The sequence below is a fragment of the Vicugna pacos genome, chromosome 6 (genome assembly GCF_048564905.1).
Source record: "Vicugna pacos chromosome 6, VicPac4, whole genome shotgun sequence".
Classification (NCBI taxonomy): Eukaryota; Metazoa; Chordata; class Mammalia; order Artiodactyla; family Camelidae; genus Vicugna; species Vicugna pacos.
In genome coordinates, this window is record NC_132992.1 from 77,214,244 (window position 1) to 77,230,266 (window position 16,023).

A 16,023-nucleotide genomic window follows, 5' to 3' on the forward strand; every position below is an offset into this window, starting at 1 on the left:
TTCCAGGGGGAGATATGTAATGAAAATCTCCATATTAGTCATCAGCTGTCAACACTGACAAATTTCAATTACTGTCCTTCGGTAGCGGTTCACACTAGAGAAGGAAATCAGGATGGCGCACTCGGATAGCATCCTTGTGACAGATCTATTTTAATTGCCTTTCTTATCCACATTTAACCTCTATCATTTTGACAGGGGAAGGAAGCTCACAGAGGAGGTAACTTTTTCTGCCAGTGATAAAGCCGGAGTGGGGTGGGGTAAACAGGCTTCTGGGAAGAGACTGGGCAACACCCGTCAACACATGGACGGGCATTGATTGCTGGGGGTTCCTTCCTTCCCCTGTGAGGCCTGCGGTGATACCTTTCTGCTTATCAAAATACTTTGCATTTAATCAGCTGCCTGGATGGATGCTCCTGCTGATCATCGATAAATTATTCATCAATTAAAAAAAACTTGTCACAATCCTCCCCCCACCCCCCCCCCGACCCGCCCGCCCGCTTCATTTTCTGAAAGATGAATTTTCAAGAGCCCATGGCGGGAGTTTCCCTTAGTGAGTTCTCATTTCTTCTCATTCCTTCCAACAATACTGCTCATTTAGCCTTGTGATTGCAGGCTGATGGCTGCATCAGAGGATACCTCTGCAGTGCTGGAGCGTGTCAGAGCTGTGCTGTTTTGCTCTTGCTTCTTTCTTTTTCTTTAGTCCTGAAGAATATACATGCCTGTCTTGAAATAAAGAGAAAATGTTTTTCTTTCATGAGACATGCTAAAAAATCATTTACGGCCTTTGGTTTCTCACAGACCCATTTCTCATGGGATTTTTCACTGTGGGTTATATTCTTGGGTTGATCTGGTTTCTGTTATAATCCAATCAAAATGACATCAAGGTATTTTTTTCTGTAACAATAATTTGCTATTATTTATCGGCCTGAACAAGGCTTCTGATTGCAATACAAGGTCATTTATTTTAACCATCAAATAACCCCTATGAAGTAGGTACTGTTATCTGTTTGTTACAGATAAGAAATAAGCTCGGAGATTTTAAGTAGCTCTCTCATACAGCCACACAGTTTGCACTGCTAGAAAGTAGTGGATCTTGGATTCATTCTCAGGGAGTCTGACTCCAGAATCTGATTCCCAGTTTCTCATCTGCACTACATGTTGACAGTCTATGTCTGCAATGTTGTATTAACCATTTTAGTCATTAATACTGCCCTGCAGAAGAATAACTTCCTCCTGGGGACTTACAAATTCATTATTGCTCTGAAAACTAGATAGAATAATGTGGTTTCACCTATTTCAAGAAAAGGCCAATGGGGCTAAGCTAATTTTTCTAGAAAATTAAGGCCCAGATACGAGGACAATAGTTAGATTTGAGGAAATTAGTAAAGGAATTGACTAAGGCATTTCCAAACTGAGGAAGGAGTAACACCAGGAGTGAAAATGGAGCCAGATGGACCCAAAAGGGACAGAGACATTGGATATCTGTGACTTCTCTGTAATCTTTCCTAGACATGGAACCACAATGTCAGCCTGGATACTTTCTCTCTTGTATCCCCTCTTCCCTCCATTTAGTTCTTGTTCAAGCTGGATCCAGAGTTTTCGAAGAGTCATATTCACACAGATGTATGATAAGGGAACTCATGCCATCTCTTAATTCTAATCCTTAAGCTAATGCAATAGAAACCATGCAAAACTTGCAAATTAGTGTAGTCCTCCTGAATCTTCAGGCTGTCAAATGATGTTCCTATCACTAGAAGGACTCTGAGAAACAAGTTAAAAGTAAGGTGTTAACAAAATCCCAGTTTTGAGGAGGCAGTTAGTAGAGGGGAGAGAGCCTGGAGAGCTGTGGATGCCTGGCCAAGAATGGCCCAGAAGGAGGCAAATTACAATCAGTTACAAATCATAATGGAATTGAGAGGGGTTATGAGGTAATTAAAAATCTTTCTTCTGAATAGAGACTGCAACCTTCAAGTTGAAGGAATGGCCTTGGTGGAATTTAATAGAATTCTTCCTCATTATTAAAAGGATAAACCCCATCATTTGACCAGAGTGCTTCTTTTCAAATGCAAGCAAATCGAAACCACCCCGGGGTATGTGAATTAACTGTGCTCATTTGTAAACTATTCAGTGCCTTGTATGGAAGAGGATGCCTAGGATAGGCTGAAGACAAATCTCTCAATGTATTTAGATTTGCTAGGGCCAAGACTTCATATACTTCTTTAGGAAACATTTCAAATGAGCTATAATGCAGCTCTGGAAATATCAGGACTCGTTTTAGTGCTTGCTGCTCGGTATAACCGAGGATTCTGTGCAATGTAGGGTTGTCTTCAGAATGGTTAACATGTTAGCACAGATTTGAGTTATAAATATGATAGTTATCCTTGCCCCTGGGAGTATGACACACATATCACATATCTCTCCAGAACCTGACACATAGGGCTTGGGGAGGGGCTTACGTTTATTGCATACATATTGTATATTAGGAAATGCTTCATCTCTGAAAATTATTTTATTAAACTTTCAAAATGATTTGTCCACAAGGCATCATTAGTACTGTTATGCATATGAGGAAACTAAGGCTCAGCGAGCTAAAGTAAAATGACCACAGATCATAAAACTGTAACTCTAAAAGCTGAGTTTAAATTCAAGGCCACTGGCCTTTAAAGTACACATTTTCTATTATTATATTATGCTGTCTTCTAGAGCAGTATGGGGACTTCCTGCACATAGTAGGCACTTACTAACTGCTTACTGTACAAACTCTAAAGAATCAATCCATCTGTACCCAATGGATTTGAAATTTCATTATAAAGAAGAAATAAAAGTGAAACAAAGTACAGTTAAAAGCAACATATGAATATTATTAAAATGATAGGAGTAAATATACAGATGCAGTAACGGTTACAGAAACTCAGTGGAAAGAGCCACTACTGAAGTGTAGTATTTGTCAAGAGACTCTTCAGAGGAGAAGAGAAAACTTTGCTTTCTAAAATGTGCAATTCTTAATTAAAATTTCCTCTCCACATCTTCTTACCAGTCCCTTCAGAAAAAGTGTATTACAGTTTTTCAATATTATATACTGGAAGGGGCCTAAAAGCTTACTTACCCTGCAGTAATTTTATTGCAGCACATTTTCCTTTCAGTAATAGGGTTAATTAAGCCCATCTTCTGGTGATTTTTTTTGACCGACTGCACAGGCAACCATAAAGTTCCCCCAATGAAAATATCCTCAAGGGAAATGCTCTGCTTAAGTCCTCAAGAAAATTTCACAACTGGCAGCATGTTTTCAGGAATAAATATCTCGTTCAAGGAGGTATGCTTGACCTTGAGAAGCAGCTGGGGATTCTGAACATCGAACCATGTGACTTCCCAAAGGCCACAATCAATCTATTGCTGACTGTGTGTTGACTTTATCTTCGTGAGTCTTGGGAAAAACAAAAAAAAAATTAAAAAGGCAGAAGTAGCTTTTGACTTAGTTGATTTTGTTAGAAGGGCCCCTGAAGACCAGTTTGGATGACAGGAAGGTCAACCCACAGTCACTCTGTTTGGGATGATTTAATTAAGGCGCTTCAGTTGGCATCTACATAATGTAAAGTGAATTCTATCAAATTGCAGGGACTCATGTTACATTTAAATCCTGCCCCCTACTCTTCATTATCATATGAAAAATTTCTGTTTATCTCATTTTAGATTATTTCCGAATCATTTTCTAGGTGCTTCCACTTTCTTACTTGCTCTTTCAAATTTTTGTTCATTTTCTAACTGGAGGTTTTGAGACAACTGAAATAAATTGAAAAAAAAAATCATAGCATGCAAAAATATTCAATGTTTAATGAATATATGTACAACACTTTCAAAGGTTTTATGCATATTATTTCACTTAATCCTGTAACAATCCTAAGAGTTACTCTACCATCCATATTTTACAGATGGGAAAACTGACTCAGAAGCTTTGAAAGAACTTTTCTAAGGTTACAGTTGTAACAAAAGGCGGATTCAGGTTTCAAACCCAGATCTGTACTGTTTCGAAATCCATGCTTAGGCTTATACTAAGACTGTGAGTTACCACCCTTCAGTTTAGGTGGGAAAGCCATGAGCTCACATGAATTATCTCTTTTATCAATTTCATCAACTTGTGTTCACTTACTTAACCATTTATTGAGAGACTAATGTTTGCAGGTTATTGGAGACTGATATAAGACACAATGTTCTCTCTCTTCAATATATAAATATTTTTTTGTAAAAGCTGAAATTTGGTGTGAAATATCACCATGATCCTTTTTAACCTCACTTACTCAGCTGTGTTTTATTTTACTTGTTGATCCAAGCCAAGCTGATATCCCTTCTCACTTGGTAATAAGCCCTTATCTCAAAGCACGAAGGTCCCTGCTCCTGTTCACTCAGGTCAACATTTCCTATTGGCTACTCAGTTTCTCTGCATCCATTTTTGTCCCTGGCTTGCTCTCTTCTGACTCCTCTCATTTTAGTTTTTTGGCCCTGATGTTCTTTGGACTGATGCTCAAAAATACTTGTACTCTCAGATAAGAAAACACTATAATCATGTTTTTACCTATCTTTTTTCCCCCTCTCATACACAGATGTGTAACAAGAATAACAAAGCAATGAATGTTTTATACCTGGTCTTTAAGTTCACATGAAATCTTTTTATATTTCAGAGGGATTTCTGGATTCAGTATCTTCCTACTTCAACAGCAAAAACTCAGTTTTGGGAGGTACTACATCTTCATCTGTCACGATAGTTATATTGTCCTGCTACAGTGTGTAGCTATACTTCTCCCACAATAATTGTGTACTCATTATAGTCAAGAACACTGTCTAATTTATCACGGCCATCACCTCATCGAGGTTTAGCTCAAGGTCAAAGAGCGGACACTCAATAAAGATGATTGGTCCAAATCCTTTCCTTAACTAATAGATGTATGAACCTTTGTATTGGAGACATATGGATGAATTAAATCAGACAAGGTTCCCATCGTTACTGGATTTATGACCTTGAAGTTATTCCAGAAAGGGTAGACAGGAGAAAGGGAAAAATAAGGAAAGAGAATCTAACATGAGTAACTGTAACTACAGTGTGTGAAGTGATGTTAGGTATCTTACGTTTGCTGTCCCATTTAATCTTTCAGGTATAGCTCATCACAAAGAATGTAAATTAAACTTTCATAAACATTTGTGTTGTCTCTTAATATGAAAATAAACCTAAATGATCAGCCTTTCTGGAGCATGGTCATTGGTAGTTGTTACTTCTGGGAGTTCTTTTCCTTGAGCAAAGGCAGGAGCTGAATTTGCTGTTACTGTCTGTCACACTTGAGTTCACCACTGCCTGTAATAAGCATGCCACTTCTTCCTCTACTAGTCTTCTCATCTGTTGGGCATTTTCTGGTAATAACTACTACTCTGTTGTATTTAGTTAAAAAAACCCCTCATAACCAAGGATCTATAAAACTGCTTCCCCCTTTCATATCACAGTGTGCAGGCTAGATGGGAAAAATAAATAGACCTATCATAGCTATCAAGAGGAGAGTTTAGTCCTTGTTGCTCAGGCCACTTTCTTGAACTGAAAGTTTTTTTCTATTATCTATATTCTCTGCAAATTTTATATGTTAGAGCGAAGCGTTGGTGGAGATTGACTTGGAGTAGGAACACCTGCAGGAAGCTATATGTAAACATTCATTTGACCTAAGGGATTGAAATAGCTTTTTAACATTTACTTGGAATCAAGGCTTTATCTCTAGACTAGAAGTGTAGTTGGAAACTATGCCACTAAAAAGGCAGTTTCCCTAGGAAATGAGACAGAACTTATTTAAGGAAAGGAACAATTGTGTCGAGTTAACCCAACTGGCAGTAGTGTGATTAAATCTGGGGGTGGGAGCCCCAAACCAGGCCTGGTGGAAGGTGTAAGACCACACCGTAGGAAAGTTCTCACAGCAATTAGAGAGACACAATGTCCAGGGTCTGTTTATAGATAAAAAAAGAGATTAACATGGAATCTCAGGACTTTGATCACAGAATCTTAAGGAGCCAGATATTGATTGGTTTTACAAGCAATATCAAGAGCCCAAACTGTGCTTAAGTTGAGTTGTTGGGAAGAGATAAAAAGTTACCTGTTTTATTCAAAAGGGAAGATCAAAGACTGTATGTTTAAGAAGATGCATTAAAATATAAAATCATTAATATTGGTCAAAGGGTCCAAACTTCCAGTTTTAAGATGAACAAGTTTTGGGAACTTGATGTATACCTTGGTGATTATAGCTGATAATACTTATTACAGGAGCTATGCCAAACTAAAAAGCTTCTGCACAGCCAAGGAGAAGCTATCAACAAAATGAAAAGGCAAACGACCACATTTCAAATTATATATCTGTACAGGGCATATCCAAAATATATAAACAACTCATACAGTTCAATAACAAAAAGCCAAACAGTCTGATTAAAAAAGTGGACAGAAGTTTGGAATAGAGGTTTTTCCAAAGAAGACACGAATGTGGCCAACAGGTATATGAGAAAATGTTCAACATCGCTAATCGTCAAGGAAATGCGAATCAAAACCACAGTGAAATATCACCATCTTCTTGTTAGAATGGCTGTTATCAAAAGACAAGGAATAAGTGTTGGCAAGAATGTGGAAAAAAAGGAATGCTTGTACATTTTTGGTAGGAATGTATATTGGTGCAACCACTATGACAAACTGTATGAAGCTTCCTCAAAAAATTAAAAATAGAACTGTCATATGATCCAGCAATCTCACTTCTAGGTATTTATTTGAAGAAAGCAAAAACACGAATGCAAAAAGATATATGCATGCCCCATGTTTGTTGCAGCATTATTTACAATATCCAAGATACAGAAACAACCTAAGTGTCCACTGATGGATGAATGGGTAAAGAAGATGCTATATATATATATATGGCATCTTGACTTGGAGGAGGAACACCTGCAGAAGGCTATATGTAAACATTCATTTGATCTAATGGATTGAAATAGCTTTTTAACATTTACCTGGAATCAAGGTATATACACACACACACACACACACAATGGAATATTATTCAGCCACAAGAAGAATGAAATCTTGCCATTTGTGACAACATGTATGGACTCAAGGGCATTATGCTAAATGAAATAAATAAGAAAGAAAAGGACAAATACCATATGATCTCCCTCACATGTGGAATCAAAAAAAGAAAGAAAAAAAAAAAGAGAGAAACCAAACAGCCCCACCACACAAAAAACAAGCTCATAGATAACAGAGAACAAATTGATAGTTGCTAGAGGTGGAAGTTGTGGGGTGGGTGAGAGAAATAGGTGAACTGTTTTTTTTTTAATAAGTTGAAAAAAATACTGTGTTATGTACTTGAATGCTGCTAATAGAGTAGATCTTAAATGTTCTCACCACAAAGAAGAAATAATAATTATGTGACATGATGGAGGTGTTAGCTAATGCTGTGGTGATCTTGCAAGATACAAATGCTTCAAATCAATAGATTGTACCCCTTAAACTTACACGATGTTATATGCTAATCATATTTCAGTAAAGCTGGAAAAAATAAATTGCAAGAGTAAGGAATGAAGAAAGAGCAATAATTTTAAAGTCAGCTCTGCCTTCTCACTGGTTAATATTAGCATCAGGTCTGAAATAGCAGATTTAGTATAATTGAATGTAAGTCCCAATTTTGTGAGTTTCAAACCTATGAGATTCCAGTAGCTTTAAAAATACAAAATGTGCACTTAAGAATTTTTACAACTCTAAGTTTTGAATGCTTTTGTGTATGCTTTAACTTGTAAAAAATAATTTTGATTGCCTTCAAGTTTTAATGATTTTTTCCAATGTAAGCCAATGAATCACTTTCAAGGGTCTCCAAAGAGTAAAAGATTTTTCACAAACAAGTTTTAGTTTTTCTTAATGAAAGCAAATGTTTTCTAAATGCCACCTTTGATAGATTCAGAAGGTTAAGAATACAAGTGCCAAAATAGTGAGTTACCAGTGATGTAAAGCAGTTAACTTGGAGAGGAAAATTTCAGAGAAACAGAGTAAGAATCAAATAGCTATCAATTAACAGCACATAAAAAGACTTGGGATGTTTTGGTCACAGGAGGCCAAAGCAGGAGCAGATATCAGTAGTATACATAATTTAATTTCATGTAATTTTGTGTTGTCAATAAGAACAGGACCCTAAAATTTCAAAATGATGTCAAGCGAGCACTTAGACTTATAGTATTATTTATACTGGTCTTTGTTATGCACGTTTTTGGCTTTGGAGCAGTGGATGTAATTTGAAAAGAACTGAAAGAGGCAATCATTTTTCATACTTTTTAGTCACAGACCCATTTAAAAACCTGATGAAACTGATAGTATTGTTTTTATGTATTGTTGAATTAGGTTTGCTAATGTTTTGTTAAGAATTTTTTCATCTGTATTCATCAAATATTTTAGCCTGTAATTTCCTTTTTTTTAGTAGTGTCTTTGTCTGTTTTGGTGTCAGGGTAATGGTGGCCTCGTAGAATGAATTTGGGAATGTTCTGTCCTCTTCAATTCTTTGGAATAGATTTAGAAGGATGGGTACACATTCTTTATATGCTTTGTAGAATTCCCCTGTGAAGCCATCCTGTCCTGGACTTTCATTTGCTGGGAGTTTTTTGTTTGTTTGTTTGTTTGTTTAATAAATTACAACTTTAATTTCACAATTAGTGGTTAGTTTGTTCACACTGTCTATTTGTTCCTGATTCAGTCGTGGAAGATTGTATTTCTAGAAATTCGTCCATTTCTTCTAGGTTGTCCAATCTTGATACATAACTGTTTATAGTATTTTCTTATGATTTTTTTGGATCACTGTGGTATTGGTTATTATTTCTCCTCTTTCATTTATTTTATTATTTTGGATCTTCTCTCTTTTCTTCTTGATGAGTTTATCTAAAGGTTTATCAATTTTGTTTACCTTTTCAAAAAATCAGCTCTTGGTTTCACTGATCTTTTCTATTATTTTTTGGTTTCTATTTTATTTATTTCCTCTCTGATCCTTATTATTTCCTTCCTTCTGCTGACTTTGAGCTTTATTTGTTCTTTTAAAAATTCCTTTAGGTCGGTAGGTTAGGATGTTTATTTCAGATTTCTCTTGTTTCTTGAGGTAAGCCTGTATCACTGTAAACTTCACTCTTAGAACTGCTTTTGCTGCATCCATAGATTTTGGAAAGTTTATTTTCCAGTTTCAGTTGTCTCAAGGAATTTTTTTTTCCCATTTTGATTTCTTCATTAACCCATTGTTTTATTTGTTTGTTTGTTTTTTAGTAGCATGTTATTTAGTCTCCATGTGTTTGTGTTTGTATTTCTTCCATTTTTCTTTCTGTAATTGATTTCTAGTTTCAAACTGCTGTGATTGGCAAAATGCTTGATCTAATTTCTGTCCTCCTAAATTTGTTGAGATCTGTTTTGTGGCCTAGCATATGATTTATCCTGGAGAGAATGTTCCATGGGCACTTGAAAAGAATTTGTATTCTGCTTTTTTCAGACGAAATGTCCTGTAGATGTCTATTAAGTCCAGTTGTTCAATTAGGATCACTGTTGTTTTATTAATTTTCTGTCTGAGTGATCTGTCCATTGACATCAGTGGGATGTTAAAGTCCCCTACTATTATTGTGTTATTGTCAATTTCTCCCTTTATGTCTGTTAATAATTGCTTTATATATTTAGGTGCTCCTGTATTAGGTTCATATATAAAGAGTGTACGTAGTACCCTTTTCTTGCTTGATCCCTTTATCATTTTGTAATGCCCTTCTTTTTGTCTTGTATTATAGAATTTGTTTTATAGTTTATTTTGTCTGATTTGAGTATTGCTATTCCTGCTTTTTGTTGTTTCTGTTTGCATGAAATACCTTTTTCCATTCTCTCACTTTCTCTCTGTGGGTGTCTTCAGCTCCTAAGTGAGTGACTTGTAAGCAGCATATAGATGTGTCTTTTTCTTTTTCTTTTTTTAAATCCAAATAGCTACTGTACGTCTTTTGATTGGAGCATTTAGTCCATTAACATTTAAAGTAACTATCGATAGGTATGTACTTTTATTACTTGTTTTCTGGTTGCTTTTGTAGCTCTTTTCTGTTCATTTCTTTTTGTTTCTTCCCTTATAGTTTAGTGGTATGCTTATGTTCCACTCTTTCTTTCTAGTTTTTGTGTATTTATTGTAGCTTTTTGATTTGTGTTTACCATGGGGTTCATATATGTTGACCTATGTCTACTTGTTTTAAACTGGTAATCATTTAAATTCAAACACATTCTTAAAAAAATCTACATTTTTTACTCCTTTCCCCCAATATTCTGTGTTTCTGATGTCATATTTTACATCTTCATGTTTATCCCTTCACTGTTTGTTACATTTGTAGTTGATTTTATAATTTTTTTGTCTGTTAATCTTCACACTAGCTTATTTACTTGGTTGATCCTCAGCCTTTACTATATATTTGCCTTTTCCAATGGGGTTTTTTCCTTTCCTATAGATTCTTATTTCTTGTTTCAGCCTTTTATTTATCACGTAGAGAAAAGTCTTTAATGTTTCTTTTAGGGTAGGTTTAGTATTGATGAACTCTTAGTTTTTCCTTGTCAGAGAAGTTCTTTATCTATCCTTCAATTCTAAATGATAATCTTGCTGAGTGGAGTATTCTAGTTTGCATATTTTTCCCTTTCAGCTATTTGAATACATAATGCCACTCCCTGCTGATTTGAAAAGTTTCTGCAGAAAAATCAGCTGATAGTCTTATGAGGATTCCCTTGTATATGACTCCGTTTTTCTCTTGCTGCCTTTAGAATTCTCTCTTTATCTTTAAATTTTGCCATTTCAATTATGATATGACTTGGTATGGATTTTGGGGGGTTTGTCTTGTTTGAGATCTTCTGTGTTTTTCCTTACTTAGGTATCTATGTCTTTTTTCAGACTTAGGACTATTTCAGTCATAATTTCATAAATACATTTTTGACCATTTTATCTTTCTCGTCTCTTTTGGGGACCCCTGTGATGTGAATGATGGTATGCTTGATGTTATCTGAGAGATCTCTTAAACTGTTCTCATTTCTTAAATTTGATTTTCTTATTGCTGTTCTCTGGATGATTTTCAGTATTCTATTTTCCAGATCATTTATGTGTTCTCCTGTATCACTGATTCTGCTATTAATTTTTCTAGTGTGTTTTTCATTTCATTGTATTTGTCAGTTCTGTTTCTTTTCTTTAAGATTTTCTATTTCCTTCTTAAAATTTTCACTTTACTAATCTATTCTTTCTACTAATTTATTTAGCATTGGCATTGTTAATGCTTTGAATTCTTTATCTGGTAAATTGTTTATTTCTATTACGTTTTAATTTTTTCCAGTGGTTTTCTCTTGCTCTTTTAATTAAGACCAGTTCTTGTCTTATTATTTTACTTAACTTTATCTGCCTCTATATATTTAGGTGAAACAATGACTTATTTTGATCTTAAAGTGGTACCCTTATGTGGGAGTGTCCCTTTACAGTCTGCATGTGCCTAGTCCCTTTGGTGGCAGAGCTGGATTTGATGTGAACACAAGTCACTTCTTTACCGAGGTTGCGCTGGCAGCTACCACCTTGGTCAAACGTGGGGCTGGAGATGGAGGGGCTAGGGCTGGTGCCAGGTGTAAGTCAGTTTCCCCTCTGCTCAGTCACTTCTTTACTCAAATGTGGGATAGGAGCCTCAGTTGCTGTAGCAGAAGCCCAGAGGGTTGGGTCTGGGCTGGCCTGTTCTTTTTAAGTGTTTTCTCCCTTCTCCTGGTGTCATCACCCTTGTCCTAGAAGGGAGCAGTGCTGGAGTAAGGGGGTTCGTGCAGGCTCTCTGCTTGTGATGGGCATGAGCTGCAACAGACTGGCCCCAGACAGAGGTCTGGGCTGCTTCTGATGAGCTGCCTGTGTAAGCATCAGTAATGGCGGCCCCTACCCTGCTTAGCCTCAGCTTTTGGTCAGAGTGTCCTTTGTCCCTCACAGCTATCCTTCACCTCAGCCTCTGCCACCCCCACGCTGATGTGGAGCCAAGCTGCAGGGCAGAAGGAGCCCTCAGCACGTATCGAGGGCTGTAGTGGTCTGGTCACTGCCGGAGACAGGGACCATTTCTAATGTGCTGTCTCTGTAAGTGCCAGCTCTGGGTGTCCTCAGCCCACTCACACCCCACTTTGGGATCTGGGCCACCTCTGGGTTTCATGGCCAAGCTCTTTCCTTGCTGTGGCAGCCCTCACTCTAATGTGGAGCTGTGATGTGCTATCAGCAGGGCTGGGATGTTCACTTGGCTCAACCTGGGGCATGTGCTGGGGCAGGAGTGGGAAACTGCGAAGCCACTCAAACAATTTTCAGTCTGCCCTCTCTGTCCTCCTTTGGGAACAAGCCAGTCCTCTCAAGTGTAGTCCAGGCTTCCCACAGCGCTCCTATTAGTCCCACTGTCCCTCCAGGCAGCCAAGGGGGCTTATCCTCCTTATGTCAGACCCTAGGATTGGGGCACCCAGTGTGTGGCTCAACCTGCTCACTCCCCAGGGTGAATCTCCACCTGTGTAATCTCCCTTTCCTCAGTCCTCTCCCAGGGACACAGGTCCTGACCTGATTGCTTCTCTTCCCTTCCTATCTGATTCTGTTTGGATCTTTCTTATAACATGGATTGTACAGGACTCACTCTGCCAGTTCCCAGTTAGTTTTCAGTGAGAATTGTTCCTCATGTAGACATATTTTTGATGTGTCCTCCTATTTGCCACCTTAATTGGTTTCTCTTCTTTATCTTCAGTGAGAAAATCTTAATGGATGTCACAGGGTAGCAGCTGGGCTCTAAGCCCATTATAGTGCCTGTAGCTGCAGATCAGAGAGGTGCTTTCTCATAGCCCCCACACTCATGGGCCCCAGAGTGAAACACTGGCTTAAGGAAAAGTGACAGTTTTGATCAGAGATGTTTTTATAAGATGATTATTAAATCTGTACATCTGATTTAATCTGAAGATAATGACTTAAAATGAATTAGACCCCAGGTGTTATATATCGATATTAGTTCAAATCTAAATGTACTGAGAAATCTGTCAATGATTGATACCATTTATTGGTTTGTACCTATTCTGAGCTAGATGTGGCACTAAGCAATTTATATTAATTAATTCAATGTGAACTATTCTGATACTCAACTTCATAGTTTAGAAAACTGAGTGACTTGCCCATTTATCTAGAAACATAAATATAACTTTTAATGCTTTTTATATTTTCTTAGCATATAAATTTCTATGTTATTAGCAGCTGCAACTAATGATCTTAGGATCACATTACCTTTAAGAGAAGGAAAGATGGACTTTGGGCAGGAAGTTTAGCCTCCTCTTTATGACAAAGCCCTCTTCCCTGGTCCATGAGGGGCCATTTTTATTTATTTTCATCTTGCTTTCAGGAAGTGTACTTGAGGGAGAAGAAATCAGAACATAAAACTGAAGTAGGAAACAAAAACTTATCCTAATATTTAAAAAGAATAAATAAACATAACTGAAGACTTAAAAACTATCTTCAACATACATTAAGGGAAATTATATGGAAAATCTTTGTATACTGATGATGAGACAGTAATAACAGGATTCATTTGTAGCAGAAGGGTTTAGGTTAATTTTAAGAAATATTTTTCATTCTTATTAATCAAAAGAATTATATATGAACTGAATGTGGATATGTTAAAAAAAAAAAGAGAAGAAAAAGGACGTATTAGTGAGACTTCCATTTCAGAAGCTTGGGTCAGAAACTTGTCATATGGTTACTTTAAAAAGGAACATCCATGTAGTACAGAGGCTTTCAAACATCTTTTCATCATAGCATATAGTAAGAAATACATTTTATACCACAACACAGTGCACATGTACACTTACACATAGTTCATAATGAACACAGCTACATCACTATCTGCAGTACATTCATTCTGTTGTGCCTGTTTTGTTCTATTCTACTTGTTTTCATCCTATCCTATCCTTTACTTTCACATTCAAGAATGCTAGTCATGGTCAATTTATTTGATTTCACTGTCTATCAATGGCTCACAATTTGAAAAATTGAACCAATCTGTACTTCAGCCTCCAAAAGACAGTTGATTCAATTACAAGAATCATGGTACCACTGGAGGAGGGAAGAGAAGGAAAAGAATTTTGTGGCACCTTACCTATCCCGTAGTTATGAAGTAACTGTACAGTAGGGATTTCTACTTTACAGTGAGAGAAGTGATGATGGATTATTCCATAAGCAATTCCAGATGTTTAGAGAACAGTTTTTAGTGGGCAATGATGACTCACTGATACTCTATTCTTTCTGTCCCAGGCGTCATGCAGAATGCTGAGGATCACATGAAGGCAGCCTGGTCTTGCTTGTGAGAGCTGTGGAGTACTCTAACACTAGAAATCAGGAAGATGCCTTGAAGAGAATGTAGATCAGTTCAAGGCTAGGTTGTAAGATGACATGAGCCCAAGGCTCAAGGTCTCATAAGTGGTCCCCCTTTCTGACAGATGGACCCAGAGGTTGAACAAGTTAAGATGGGTCACAGTGGTATAGTGGGATAACATAATTGGCACTGAAATAAAAATCTCTACCCTGTCAAGCTCAGTTGGTTATTTCTTCAGAGGTGGTTGAGCACGTACTGTACACTAGAAGCTGCTAAATGCTGAGCATCCAAAGAAAAGAAAACAGTTTAACCTCAGGGATCCAAGTCGTTATTCTGTTTGATACTCTCCTTCCCGAATTCACCCAGTCCCTTCCATGTCTGCCCTACTTCCTCACCCAGAGGTTCACCCTGGGCTCTGAGTCATCTTGCCTTTTGCCTAATAGTTGGGCTTGGCCGAAGTGAGTCATCAGTGGAAGATTAGAAACTGCAAAGGAAGAAGTCAGGGCTTTTCTGCTCCCCCCAGATCTAGGCTGTGTCTTCTGGTGTGCATTTTTCCTCCATAACTACAGCTCTTTTAGAACAACCCCTTCTCCATTGCCCGAGCTCTCAACACTGCAGTAGAGTTCTCTGCCCTCCTTGATATTTCATGCCTTAGGTACTTGTGATGTTTCACTGTTAATAATCTCCGAGTCCTTCTCATCCATTTCTGGTTTCATTAACCTTCCCCACATCTTTGTAAATATATTGTTAGGTCTTTTGAGCTGTTAAAGTACTATTCTGTGTTTGCTGAGATTCTGACTCTTACAGGAGAAGCCATGTGAGTTACAGAAGTAAAATGGAGGAGTAAATGGAGAGAGGAATTCTGCAGTGACATTTTTAGAAAGGTGTTTTTTTTTTTTGTACATGCAGTGATGGGGACAGGGCTGCTGAGAGAAGTTATTTGAGATAGGTCATTAATAATTTAACACCGTAATAAGAATGTGTTGGGAGAAGGCTTAACAGAATTTAATCTGATATGTTATATTCATTCATATTTTTACTATTATGTCTTTTCCTTTTTGAATCTTGGCTGAACTATCCTTTAGTTCAACAAAAACGTCGCCACTTTGGAAATCTTCATGAACTCAACTCACATTCATTTACTAGTGAAAAATAATGATGCGTTTAAGGCATGATGTGCTTTTAGGCTGAACACTAGAGTTGTGCCTTTGGGGAATATTTTATTTTTAATATAATGTTCACTTTCTCAGAGTATAGTATCTTTAAGGCTCATCCTCACTTGATTAAAGACTGAGAGCTGGGACTTGTGCTAATGTATGTAGATAATAGAGTTTTCTGTAAGTTGTTCTGTCTACTTTTATAATTTTGAGGGCTGCTACAGCCTTTTTACCTTGATCCTTTTGACAGGTTGGCTAATTTAGCATGAAACAGTAGCAAGCAATATAAAGCTAACTTCTTGCACAGCTGAGGAAGACATGGACATGCTGGATGAAACTAAACAAACATGCCTCTTTGACCTTCTCCTTCAACTAGTGCTCCAGTCCAGTGAGCTCATTATAGGGAAATCTGTTAGCATCCTTCACATGTTGGCAGATGATAGGTACTGTGCACATGCTGTCAGCCCAT

At 37.3% G+C, this 16,023-nt stretch overlaps 1 long non-coding RNA gene across 1 annotated transcript; it reads right to left on the reverse strand.

Annotated features, from left to right (window-relative positions):
• Window positions 1-534: 534 nt before the first annotated feature.
• LOC140696985 (uncharacterized) lies at window positions 535-14,737 on the reverse strand. The gene is made up of 3 exons (XR_012073779.1): window positions 14,182-14,737; window positions 13,314-13,436; window positions 535-719 (listed from the first exon to the last, which is right to left on the reverse strand). It is a non-coding gene; the product is annotated as an uncharacterized lncRNA (long non-coding RNA).
• Window positions 14,738-16,023: the final 1,286 nt, after the last annotated feature.